This window comes from Physcomitrium patens, chromosome 26 (genome assembly GCF_059467195.1).
Source record: "Physcomitrium patens ecotype Gransden chromosome 26, ASM5946719v1, whole genome shotgun sequence".
In the NCBI taxonomy this organism is placed as follows: Eukaryota; Viridiplantae; Streptophyta; class Bryopsida; order Funariales; family Funariaceae; genus Physcomitrium; species Physcomitrium patens.
Window position 1 is genome coordinate 2,605,985 of NC_143435.1, and position 14,425 is coordinate 2,620,409.

The 14,425-nt window shown below is 33.1% G+C and overlaps 1 long non-coding RNA gene across 2 annotated transcripts; it reads right to left on the reverse strand.

Moving 5' to 3' along the window:
• Nucleotides 1–836: 836 nt before the first annotated feature.
• On the reverse strand, nt 837–3,002 carry LOC112277726 (uncharacterized). Of its 2 annotated transcripts, none has more exons than XR_002968484.3 (5): nt 2,900–3,002; nt 2,454–2,623; nt 2,052–2,234; nt 1,566–1,656; nt 837–1,147 (listed from the first exon to the last, which is right to left on the reverse strand). It is a non-coding gene; the product is annotated as an uncharacterized LOC112277726 (long non-coding RNA). The 2 variants fall into 2 exon arrangements; XR_012216870.2 differs by having other exon boundaries at nt 837–1,161.
• Nucleotides 3,003–14,425: the final 11,423 nt, after the last annotated feature.

Consider the following 14,425-nt stretch of genomic DNA (forward strand, 5'->3'; position numbering starts at 1 on the left):
AATTGTATATCTTAATGTTCCATATATACAATTATTTTATTTAGCTTTTGAATTCCTTTCTACATTAGTCCTTGACCAACCAAAATCAATGAACTTCACAACATATTAAAAACCATTAAAAAATTTACAATCATCTGTAATAATGAATGATGTATTATCTAGCTTTAGATCTCAATGAATAATATTCATGTCATGCAAATACATCCTTTTTACAATTTGATAAATAATATCTTAAGAAAATAATATGGTATTGACTTTTTTTCTTCTAATATGTTGTTCAAATTGGCTTGCATCAATTCCATCACCAAGTATACTTCATGACTTAAAATATTCATTCTTGAAGATTCATCAATCTCATTTACTTTATTTTTTGCATCATAAAAATATTTGATCACATTTAGATGGCTTGAATTAACTAAAATACTTACTTCTTGCCCGAACATTGTATTCAAATCAACATCCATCACTTTTGTTTCACTTAAAAGTCCAAACCACCTTGATTCATAAACTTCTCCAAAAGAACCATCATTTATAGATTTTCCAAGTTCTAAATTTTTGATATCACTTGATACTACCAAAAACTTCAATTCTTCTTCTTCTACACATTGCAAGTCCTTTAATCTATCTAATAGAGAATTTGCTAATCCATAATCTTTAAATTACATATCTTTACTTGCATAATCCAATCTCTTATAAAGTTCTTTACAATCATATTTCACTTCTTCATAAGTAGAAAAATCAAACAATATAAATATAATGTCTTCTAACTTTTCTAGACACTCATTTGAAAGTAGATCAACTCCCAAATCATGATAAATCTTCAAGTCACACAATAGTTTCCTAAACATTTCTTTATTTTTCATTTAAAAGATACTTGCTTTACACCAACATTGTTGCCTACAATTTTTTATCAATTTATATATATTAAATGTTGTATCTTGAAATTCACAAAATAAAAGTTCATACTTATTTCTTTCATTGCTACAAGTTTTAAAGCTTTCAAATACTTTAATAACATGGCCAAGTGGTTTGTAGATATTATGACATTGATTTCTATTCAAGAAGAATTTGGTCCTGAATAATACCTCAATTTCTTTGTTGTAAATATGGCATTGAGTGAGCACATCTCCAATATCAACTTTTCTTCCTTGAAATAAAATTCTTTAATAATTAGAGATCCCAATGTATAACAAGCAAATAAAAATCACCAAATTATTAAAACACACTTTACTAGGAATTTCAAAAGATAAGCCATAATAAATATTTAAATGATATGTGTAATTTGCCTTCAACCACATAATTACAATCTTATTACAAAATTTAATACACTTTAATAGTTTTTATTCATCCAAAAGCTTCATCAAAATAACGAAGCTGCTACTAATATATTTCACATGAATAAAAACAATTTCTACTTACATTTATAATTCTTTTAGTAGTTTTTTACCATCATTTTTAACATAACAAATATTTGTACATACAAATAAAATAATACATAAATGTTCATTTCAAATGTCTAATGACTTATACAAAATCATAAAAATCATAGTGATTGATGCTCATACCTTACAAAATAACTAGTATTTGATTCTTGAGTATACTCCTTTGTTTATTGAAAATATTATAGATTCTTGAAATGTTTGATTATCACAAGTCCTTCACACAAAGACAATGTTAACATTGATCAAACTAATTTAAATGTCAATCCTACAACATGTTTCATAGACACAAGATTGACTCATATCTTTGATAAGCATTAAATTAGAACGTTTCAACATAGCACCACTCATCTTGCTAGATAAGACTAACTAGTTCCTATATTCGAGCTCTTTTACTCGATCTGTTATTGTTCCTTTCCATGCATTATAAGTTGACTTCAAAGCAAGACAGCAGTGCAACAAAAGTTTAGCAATCAGTCTGATCATGTTCCTATGTCATGCACAGAAAAGTGCATTAGCACAAGGGCGGATCCCGACATTACTGACGTCTCTTTCCGCGACTCTAAGCTAACAAGACTTCTAGAAGAGTCACTGGGAGGTATCTGATCATACCTCAAGTAAATTAAAATCGTTGGAGCTTTACAGATGGAATTGCTAGCTTGCTTGCACACAGAGTTGTGGGGCAGGCTCTAGCTTTGTATCATCATATTATACAACAAAAAACTTAGCAATAGTTGATGTCCAGGAAATGCAAAGAGATCTTTAGTGATCAATGTTGCTCCTTGCAGCGAGTACCTGCAAGAGTCGATGTAATCACTCCACTTTGGATCAGGGGTACGAACCAACTATCTCACGAGAAGAATACAAATAAAAACAGAGGGTATTGCTACAAATCTACCTGAACTTTTCCTCGGAAGGTCCAGCAACACAAATATTATTTGGGTTCTGTGGATAGGCTATGATATTGACGACGCAGGCCATCGTCAACGTAGATGAAGAATTCAGGGTGCTCACCAGGAATCTGCAGGAAACAGTGGATTTGCAAGACGAGAAGCTGCAACATCTTGCGGTATTCACGTTGTCGGTAACTATGTCGGAACCAAAAAAAGAGAAGACCGAATCTCACTATGTCATCCTGAGGTATTCACTTCGGCGCATTGTATGTTGTGCAAACCGATTCTCACCTGAAAGAAGTCATGTTGCAATTCTGTTATTGGTTGATATTAGTAGTATGAAGAGCCTGTAAGAGAACTACAAAGAACAGAATACGCGGGAGTAAATTGAGTTTCCATCGTCACGCTCGAGCTAAGTATGTGCTTGCCGCAGGCCAAGGTGACGAGTAGAACCATTTCTACTGCACCTCTGCAACACATTGTAAGACATCGCCTCTCTGGAAGTTGCTCTCGAGGTGTCAGTGCATTTCGAAACCAAAAAAAAGAGAAAACCAGAGGGTTACCTACCATCAGCAGCTCCCCGCTCTCACGTTGCTAGAATGCGGCAGAGCGATGTCACGGCGTGCAAGCGAAGCGCAGATTCGAGAGGATTCGAAGCAGGGAGACAGACACACCAACACTGAGGCGAGGGTTTCGCGGGGGCGGAGAAGGGGAGGCAATCTCTCTGAATGGGCTTCGAACGCCCACACGTGGCGGATTAAAGTATACCGATTGTGTATAACATCGAATACACGGATGAATGATCAACCATGTGCAGATGTCATTCAACAGCGCTATCCTACGTGGCAGCCCATTCAGCCCATGCTTTGCACGTAGATACTTCGAGCAAGGATAAAAGAATGACGTGGAAGATGGTGGCAAAATAGATAAAGTGTGTTATTTATATTGAGAATAGATTACATACAAATATTATAGCAAATAATTGTACAAATTCTCTCCAAAATATTGTTTGAATATTGTGTGATTTTAAATAAATATGGTGGATGATTGATTTCTATACAAATTTTAGCATCATAGGTAGTAAGATTCTTACATTGAACATTAATATATGGCCCCATTTGAGCCAATATGCCTAAAATTTATATTAAGATCTTTTCTATTTTAAATATAATTATGAATTATAAAATATAGTTTTTCTTTTTTTATTTATTTTTTAAAAATATTTTTATAATAATTGAAAGCTTTTTTATTAAGAATTTAGTAATAAATAATAGATATAGATCTTTAATAGAAGAAATAAATACTACTTAATGGATTTTTTTTGATCCATCTACTTATTTATTTGGTGATCCTAATTGATCTAATTTGAGCCATATTTAAAAATAAATAAATAACTTATTTTATATTTATCCTAAAAATGTATTTTTTTTGTTAGCTACAATGTCTTGAATTATTAAGTTTTAGGCTTAGGCTACAAGTATATTTCAAGTTGCTACACGCATACTACAAATTGCTACACTTACATCTCCAAAAAATAGAAGCGTCTAATTGACTAATTTTTGTTGTGTGAAGATAAACATCTGCTATAATTGTAAGTGATTAAGGAGTAGGCAATTCCATGTGCAACGGTCCCATTGGTTAGTTAAGTGGTGGTGTCGTATTACGTGACGCCTTGCTTGAAAATGTACTAAACACTTGGTTGTGGAAGGTAGAAAGAATATTGCATCAAGATTCTAATTCTAATAGAATACTAAATAATTTCAATTAAACCTTAACAATGCTAATCAAGCTTTAATCAATCCAAAGAAACCTCAAAGAAATCATGAAAGAATCATAAAGAAATCCTAAAGAAATTCAAATGAAATATTAAAATAAAACCTAAAATATATTTTAAATAAATTCCAATCAAATTTCACTTTGATCCTAGTTAAAATCATAATAGTTTTTACTTAAATCCTAAGTCAAATCCTAACTAAATCCTAAACAAATCCTAAATCCTAACCAATTTTTAAATCCTAAACCTACTCTAATCAATTTAATCTAACCTTGGGGCAGTTTAGAACCTCAATATCTAACAATTATATCATCGATCTTGCTTAAGATTTTACAAAAACTAAGTTGGCAACAAGGATTCAAAATTTGAAGAAGATCAAACTTATCAAATAGAAGATGAATTCTAAATTCTACTTGGGTATTGGCTGGCCTCCTAATCCAATCTAAATGTCAAACTTCCAATGCCAATATCTCCTTCTTGAACTATTAAATTTCCTCTAAAATACACTTAAATTGTAGAAGATCAAGTCTAATCTCCATACAAAAAAAATTCACTTCAATTCAATCAATAGATTGCTAAAAATCTTAAAAATACTCACCAACCTTCAAATTTCAATTTTTGAGACCTTGACCCTTAAAAACCTTCATACACTTTGATCTAACCGTTCAATTGGTTCCAAATTTTGCACACACTAATAACTATAATATCAACACATTGCTCAAAATTTTGAGCAATAACAACATCCATGTTTTCATTTTTATCATATATTCATGTTACTATGTGACAGTAGGTATCCTCCATGTACAATGGTCTCATTGGTTGGTGAATAAGGAAGGTTTTTGACAATAAAGTGTCAATGACATGAATCTCAAAGGACTAAAAGATCAATATACTCTTGTATCAATCAAAAGGCTAGAAAATCACTGAAAGATAATATGATGTTGTTATCGATATATATATTTATTCCAATAATTATCTATATAATTAGATAGAAGTAGGTAAAAATATATTAATTTGATCTTCTAAAAAAGCTTCTTAAAAGCTTCATAAATATAATTTTGACTTTACATGTGCTTGTAATTGATTGATAAGTTAAAAACTTGGTCAACAAATTGATCATGCATCACTGTCACGGACATACATATAATTACCTATATGAATAGATAAAAGTATGTAAAAGTAGATAAAAGTAGGTTAATTGTGTAATATCTTCTAGAAAAGCTTCTTAGAAGCTTCATAGACACTGCTTTGACTTTATAGGAGTCTATAGTTGACTTTTAGGCTAGAAACTTGGTCAACAAGTTAGCCATGTGCCATACATGTTGGAAGCTTAAAGAACAAGCTAACTACGTGGTCCATCCATAGAAAACTTGCCTTATAAGCAAAGGCATGTGGCCTAGAAAGTCAACATATATTGGAGGTCTTATAGAACATCGCCATGTGGCTTCTAGTTAGATAGTATATATAGAGGCAAGAGTGAAGCCCTCTTCACTCTTGTCAACTCCTTTCTTGCTTCTAGTCCAGGTTCAAGAGTCTTTAGTTTCTTGTCTTGTGGCAATAGCCATTCCAGTTTCCTTTTAATATACCTACTTGTTTATATTATATCGAGATAGCCTTTTGGTGTATATTTTTTCTCATCGAGTCTTTGTCCTTGACATATTGACAAGAGTACACTTACAATATCAGAGCTTTGTTTTTTCTTGAGTAAGAGTGGATTACCCCTTTCTCTTGACAAGACATAAGCGTATTAGAAGTTTGCGGATTACCCACTTCTAAACTGATATTGTTCTTAGTATCTTCTTTGTTATCAAGTCTTTCTTTTCTTTTGTCTTGAGCAATATCAAACAAATTTTTCTTCTTAGTGTCATTATGGCAGAGCTTGTTGAAATGAAGAGCGCAATAGCACAAATGCAAGAGCAAATGAGGGAGTTAATGCTTGCGATGCATCAACTCAATTCACCAACACAGGAAAGAACAAGAATAGCAGAAAGTGGAGATATAGAGATGATCGGAGCTGCTTCAACATCTACAACAAATCACGTTCCTTCTCCAATTGTACAACACCCTATAAACACTAGAGAACCAAGAATTGCCTTACCTGAGAAATTTGATGGTACGAGATCAAAGTTTCGAGGGTTCATCAATCAAGTACAATTGGCAATTGAACTTCAACCGCAAAGCTATCCAACTCCAGGATCACAAGTCAGGTTTATTGGCACTCTACTTTCTGGTTCTGCATTATCGTGGTTTTCGTCTTTTCTTGAACAACGAAATCCAATATTGGACAATTTGGAAGCTTTTTTGGCGGAGTTTCGATCTATGTATGGTGAACACGATGCAACTCGTGTTGCAACAAATAAGATCCGAATTCTGCGACAAGAAAATCGCTCAGTAACAGTATATGCTTCACAATTTCGACAACTTGCAATTGACATCAAGTGGGATGATGCTGCACTCATCAGTCAATTTCTTTATGGATTGCAATACGAAGTAAAGAAATTGATGCTCAACTTACCTGATCCTCAAACTTTGAGTCAAGCAATCGATTTTGCGGTAAAATGTGATAATCGACTTTTCGAATTTTGATCCGAGAATCATTCACGGAAACCTCAACGTTATTACTCAATGGCAACATCAACATCTTTGCCAAACGTACATTCAGAAGTAGAAGACATGCAAATTGACGCGGTACGTTTTAAACCCCTAACTGAGCAAGAAAAGATTCGTCGTCGTCAAGAAGGATTATGTTTATATTGCGGAGAACCTAAGCACACTGCTCAACATTGTCCAAAGAAACGACGCAACTATAAAATGAGGGGTACGACGGTCAAAGAAGACAACATGTCGGAAAACGGATTCGTCCAGCTACAATAGGGACCGTGCAGCTGGAACCTTGTACAATTCCTAATGAAGGTCCTATCCTCTCCTCAGAACCCTCTCCTTGTTTTATAATAGACTTATATTTAGGACCTAAGAATTACAAAGCCTCTGCTTTATTAGATTCGGGAGCCTCAGCATGTTTTTTAGATGAACAATTTGTTAAAAGTCGTAAAATACCCTATGTACAGAAACCTAAACCAGTACATGTAGAAGTCATAGATGGTCGTCCCTTGTCTTCTGGAGATGTCACTCATGAAACTCATCCTATAAAAGTAACAATAGACGGTCATGATAGCTACATAGCTTTTAACATAATTAAATCCCCGTCCAATCCAGTTATTTTAGGTTTATCCTGGCTAGAAAAATATAACCCTCGAATAGATTGGAATTCGCGTAAACTTGACTTTTTCAAAAGAGTTATTAATAGTTCTACGAACCAAGTAAAAAATTATAAGTCTAGTATAGTAAAACCCGTACTGATAGGTGCAAAAGCATTTATACACGCAGCAAAAGAAGGATCAACTTTTGCTATTTATGCTGCACCTATTTCTGAAAATGTAAAGACTTCAAGTGGCATTCCAAGTCAATATCAAGAGTATCAAGACGTTTTTGAGAAAAAGAATGCAGATATTCTTCCTGAGCATCGTCCATATGATTGTTCAATCGACCTCAAGGAAGGAACTCAGCCACCATTTGGACCAATTTACAGTTTATCGCAAGATGAGATGGCTGAACTCAAGACATATATTGACGAGAATTTAGCGAAGAATTTCATACGCCATTCAAAATCTCCAGCAGGAGCTCCAATTCTATTCGTAAAGAAAAAAGATGGATCTTTACGAATGTGTGTTGATTATCGAGGACTCAACAAGATCACAATCAAGAACAGGTATCCATTACCTTTGATATCAGGACTCCTTGACCAGTTGAATCAAGCTAAGATCTATACAAAAATAGATCTAAGAGGAGCATATAATCTAGTACGGATCAAAGAAGGAGATGAATGGAAGACTGCGTTTCGAACCAGGTATGGATATTTCGAATATAATGGCATGCCCTTTGGACTCACGAATGCACCAGCTGCTTTTCAACATCTCATGAATGATGTATTTCGTGAATTCTTAGACAATTTTGTCGTCTGCTATCTAGACGATATCCTGATCTATTCCAAGAACGTCGAAGAACATGAAATACATGTTCGTCAAGTATTACAAAAACTTAGAGATGCAGGATTGTACGCCAAGATGGAAAAGTGTGTATTTCACACTACTCAAGTTGACTTTTTAGGATACATCATTTCAAATGATGGTCTCATGATGGATTCTAAGAAAGTCCAAACAATCGTGGATTGGAAGATTCCAAGGACAGTAAGAGATGTTCAATGTTTCTTGGGATTTGCCAATTACTATCGGATCTTCATCAAAGATTTCTCACGAGTTGCAGCTCCACTTACACGCTTGACTAGTAAAGATAAATTTCAATGGAATCAAGAAGCGGAAGCAGCATTTGAAGCCTTGAAGACATCGTTTGTCTCTGCACCAGTCTTATATCGTGTTGACTTTTCCAAGGCATTTTTTATGGAAACAGATGCATCAGATTTTGCCTTGGGTGCAGTTTTATCACAAATGGGAACAGATGACAAACTCCATCCGATAGCTTTTCATTCAAGAAAATTCTCAGCAGCCGAGATCAATTATGAGATCCACGATAAAGAACTTCTTGCGATTGTGGATTCCTTTCAAGAATGGCGTCATTATCTAGAAGGCGCTTCTAGTCCAGTCACTGTGTATACAGATCACAAGAACCTCGAGTATTTCATGTCAGCACGCGTGTTGAATCGTCGTCAAGCTCGTTGGAGTATGTCTTTGTCAAGATTCGAGTTCATTATCACTTATCGGCCAGGAAAACAACAAGGTTTATCTGATGCCCTATCTAGACGTTCTTATTTTGCACCAAAAGAAGGAGATGTAGTTTTTGAGCAACAAAGAACGGTCTTCTTGAAACTGGAGCAATTTCATCTCCGAGCAATGAAATCAACATTGACTGTTGATTCAACTTTTCTCAAGCAAATCCAGTCCAGTATGTCCTCAGACCCTCTTGTTTATGATATCGAGAATAATTCTTCCAAGTCTCATGATCCTTCTAAGTTTGAGTTCAAGAATAATCTATTATATTTTGAAAGACGCCTATATGTTCCAGAAGGAGAAGCACGTTTACGTGTTCTTCAAGCACGTCATGACTTTCCAGCAGCAAGGCACTTTGGATATAATAAGACTTTGGAACTCATATCAAGAGATTTTTGGTGGCCACAAATGTGGAAGTCAGTCAAAGACTTTGTACAATCATGTGATATTTGTTCAAGATCAAAAATTCCTCGTCATCGACCTTACGGACTTCTTCAGCCATTACCTATACCAGAACAACCATGGTCTTCTGTTTCTATGGATTTCATCACAGATCTTCCAAGCTCAAGATCTTATGATTCTATATTTGTGATAGTAGATCGTTTTACCAAGATGGCACATTTTGTGCCATGTACAAAATCTATCACAGGTGAAGAAACAGCTAAGCTTTTCATTGATAATATCTATCGCTATCATGGATTACCTAAAGATATCATATCGGATAGGGGAACTCAATTTGTGTCAAGATTTTGGAGGACCCTTTTCAAGATTTTAAAAGTGGACATAAAGCTATCTTCGGCTTTCCATCCTCAAACTGATAGACAAACAGAGCGCGTAAACCAAGTCTTGGAGCAATATTTAAGGTGTACTATCAACTACCAACAAGATGATTGGACAATCCTTCTGCCATTGGCAGAGTTTGCTTATAATAATACGGTACATTCTTCCACGCAACAAACACCTTTCTTTGCCAATTATGGCTATCATCCACGACTTGATACTTTTGATTTTTCAAAAGTTGATAATCCTGCAGCAGAAGATATGGCAAATCGGTTGTCAGAGTTACATGCAATAATGAAGACACAATTGAAGGAAGCTCAAGAACGACAAAAGATAAACGCAGATCTATATCGTAAGGAGCAACCACAGATCAACGTCGGTGATAAGGTATGGCTACTTCGTCGCAATATCAAGACTACTCGACCTTGTGACAAGTTGGACTATCGTAGGCTTGGCCCCTTTTCTGTTTCTGAACAGATCAACCCAGTTGCATATCGGTTACATCTACCAGAGTCAATGAAGATCCATCCTGTATTCCACGTATCTCTTCTTGAACCATATAAGACAGTGGATATACAAGGAAGAAGACAAATGCCACCGCCTCCTATAGAAGTAGATAATAATGAAGAATTTGAGGTGGAAGAGATATTAGACTCAAGGCGGCGCCGAAATAAGCTGGAATATCTTGTTCATTGGCGCGGATATGATATTAGTGAACGCACATGGGAGCCATCCAGGAATCTAGCAAATACATCAACTAAAGTCAAAGTTTTTCATCAACGACATCCATCAAAACCAAGATGAAAATCTCTCTTATAAAAGAGACAAGATTGAGGCAAGATAACATTCAATTTCCTATCCTTGTTTGTAACTTCTTTGCATTTGTGACGCTAATTAGATGGAGAGCCAACAACCAGCAGATTCAACTCAAGAACCTTCGTTTGCTGACCTGCCGGACGAGACATTGCGATTGTCACAACCTTCAAGACGACGCAACCGAGATGATGACCCTCAAAAATGACATGTTCTTCCTCGAATAGATGGTGAGATACAACGCATTTGGTATCACGACCTTGGAAGAGATTCTCGATGTTTGGTGATATTATTGGAGATAGGAACGACTCCTGATGGTGTTTCAAATGTATTATTTGAAGGAAGTTATGAAGGCCTCAACAGTGATCAAATAACAGGGTGGTCTTCTCGCCCTGGAATGGGACACTATCGATGGCTAAGAGGACCCATCAACTATCTTCGAAGAGAACAAAGATTAGAGTATGTAGCAAATACAATTCGCCGCATATTAGATTTTCTCAATATATAATCACCGCTCCTCGTGGAACTCGTCCCTAGAAGGGGAGGTAATGTCACGGACATACATATAATTACCTATATGAATAGATAAAAGTATGTAAAAGTAGATAAAAGTAGGTTAATTGTGTAATATCTTCTAGAGAAGCTTCTTAGAAGCTTCATAGACGCTGCTTTGACTTTATAGGAGTCTATAGTTGACTTTTAGGCTAGAAACTTGGTCAACAAGTTAGCCATGTGCCACACATGTTGGAAGCTTAAAGAACAAGCTAACTACGTGGTCCATCCATAGAAAACTTGCCTTATAAGCAAAGGCATGTGGCCTAGAAAGTCAACATATATTGGAGGTCTTATAGAACATCGCCATGTGGCTTCTAGTTAGATAGTATATATAGAGGCAAGAGTGAAGCCCTCTTCACTCTTGTCAACTCCTTTCTTGCTTCTAGTCCAGGTTCAAGAGTCTTTAGTTTCTTGTCTTGTGGCAATAGCCATTCCAGTTTCCTTTTAATATACCTACTTGTTTATATTATATCGAGATAGCCTTTTGGTGTATATTTTTCCTCATCGAGTCTTTGTCCTTGACAATCACACATATTAGTAGCTTGTGGAATAAGCTAATTATATGATGCACATATAGAAAACTTACCTTGCATGTTAAGATATATGTCTTACAAAGTCAATACAAGTTGGATATCCCTATATATTAATTTAGTTTCATATATATATTAAATTATTCCATAGTTGGTCTTCCAATTGGATTCTCTCTTGTACTCCATTATCTCTATTTTTGGCTTATTTTTGAATATTATTACAAATTTGGATTAATTTGAAAGTTTGATTGCAATAACCATTGTTGCAAGGAGGTTTGTAACCAAGTAGCATAAGCTTTGCTTTAATTTTATTTATAGGTATAATATTGATGACATTAGATGTATATATGTTGGAAAACACAATGTTTAGAAGTTACTTATAGAAGCAAGTAGTCTAAATTGAGTAGCCGAAATTAGCAAGGAGGTGTAAAGATGAAAAATAAATCTTAGTCATGTCTGGCTACTGTTGTATTGTTGATAAGACAATTTTCATGAACTTCAAATTTTGTCAAGTTTTGTAAATGATATTGCAAGAGATTGAAGATTAATATTAATATTACCTAAAAATCATAATTTAATCTGAAAATTGATACTCTCTAATCTCAATTGAGACTTGAAATTTGGATCATTTTGCCAAGGACCAAGATAGAGTTTGTATGACAACAAAATTTGCTACCAAGGGATTAAAGATGAAAATTATTTGTACACCATTTATTGTGAAAGGGTAATAAAAGAGTAATGTAGAGCTATAAGTATGTCATCAAAAAATAAAAATACAACTTCAATATACTTGTTTTTTACAAACATTACAAGTAAAATGCAAACAAATTTGAATTTTAAAATAAGCATTGAAAAGAGAAAAATAATTTATATAGGTTTACAAAATTATTTTGTATAATAAAATTACATTTTTATACAAATACACTCTATTTATTTTTATATTGACATAATTATTTGTAATTATGGATATAATATTTTTTAAATTATAAGTCACATATATATTTAGAAATATATATATTTATAAGTATATACTTATGTATGTATATATATACTAATATACATAATTTTCTATATAATTTTAGATTATAAATTCTTTTATTTCGAATATCTTTTATATATTTAAAATGTATATGAAGAAAAATAATATATTTCCATCTTTATTACTTCTAAAAGTTTTAAATTTTAAAATTTTAAAGAATTATGAAAATTTATATATGTATATATAGATAGATTATTAAATAAAATATATTAAAAATATTAATAGAATTTTTTTATTAAAGTAAAAATATATTGAATAAGTAATAAACTATGGTGATATAAGCAAAAATTATAATAACATATGGTGGATAACAAATTATAGTGGTAATAGCAAAAACTATGGTAGGATTAGCATTAACTTGTATATATATATATATATATATATATATATATATTACTACATAGACATACATACGTAATAAAATATTAAAATAATAATATATTATATGGATGATAATAATTATTTTATAATTTTTTTCAAAATATATGAATTTATTTTTAGAATAGTATTAATAAACTATAGATATATATATTAATTATGATTATATATGGTGTAGAATGGATAGAAATTTGTTTTTGTAAGTTATGGGTAAAGTAGATTAATCAGTTCTAGTGTTGTCAATTTAATAGGTTGGATGATTGAATTAGTTGTAAAAAATAGTTAAGTAGGGAATAACGGTTAGAATCTAGAATTTTAGAAGTAAAGCATAAGTAAGTTAAAGAAGAAATGAGAGGGGCCAAACTATGATAGTCATGAGCTAGGGTAAGTTTAGTGCTACCTCTTTGTTTTATTTATTTTCTTTGTAATTGAAGAGTAATGGATAGTTTGTGAATACTGTGAAGTAAATCGATGGAATAAATCAGAGATTGATTTATGAGATATTGAGTATGTAATTGGAGTATTGTGTGATTGAATTATTATGAGAAGATATTGGAAGTTTGTTATCAGATTCTATCGAAGATTGATTTTAGATGGAAGATTATGATTGTTGTTAATTGAAAGTTGTGTGTGTTTTGACAGAAGAAGTTTGTGCTTATAAAAATTATTTGAAGCAAGATTGATTAGAGAAAAAGATTGTTATTTCTAATATTGGATGGAATTTATATATTTTGAGTGGTCTTTTGAAAGTACAGGATTGCACATTGTTGTTATCAATTTGTGAAGGAGTATTATTAGTAGGAGAAAGCATTGTAATATTCTTTGGTATTTTAGTGGTTCGGAATACGATTAATTGTGTGATCCTAACATGTAAGCTCATGCGATTAGTCTTTTCTTATGTTTGAATCTCGCTCTGTAAGTTTATTCTAAAAGAAATTTGTAGAATAAATAAAACGACAATCACATTTTGGCACTACTGCTAAGGAATCTTAAGGACCTCGATTATTATCCTCAATCTTATTTTATAGCTGGATTTATTGTTTATGATTGTTGAAATTGAACGGAACATTACACTACTGATATGTTTGCCTTAACTGTTTGTAATTTCCATAGACTAGAGCATAGTCATCATTGACTCTTGGATTAGGACATTCATTAGCATAATGACCAATCTACCTCCAATGATAACAACAAAGTAGTCTTCTTCCAGCTCCATCAAGCATATTGGGTGTCTCCACCAATATATATCGATTGGGCCTATTCCAAATTGAATTGGAAAATGATCTTAGTTGTCCTATTGGTACAGAGGTAATTGGAATTGATTGAGATAATGGAAAATATTGTTGATATCTCGACTATTACTTCACATAATTATGGAAGTTTGATGCAAAACTTAGATTATAATTTGGACCTTGAAAGTTATTAAATGTTCAATTTTAT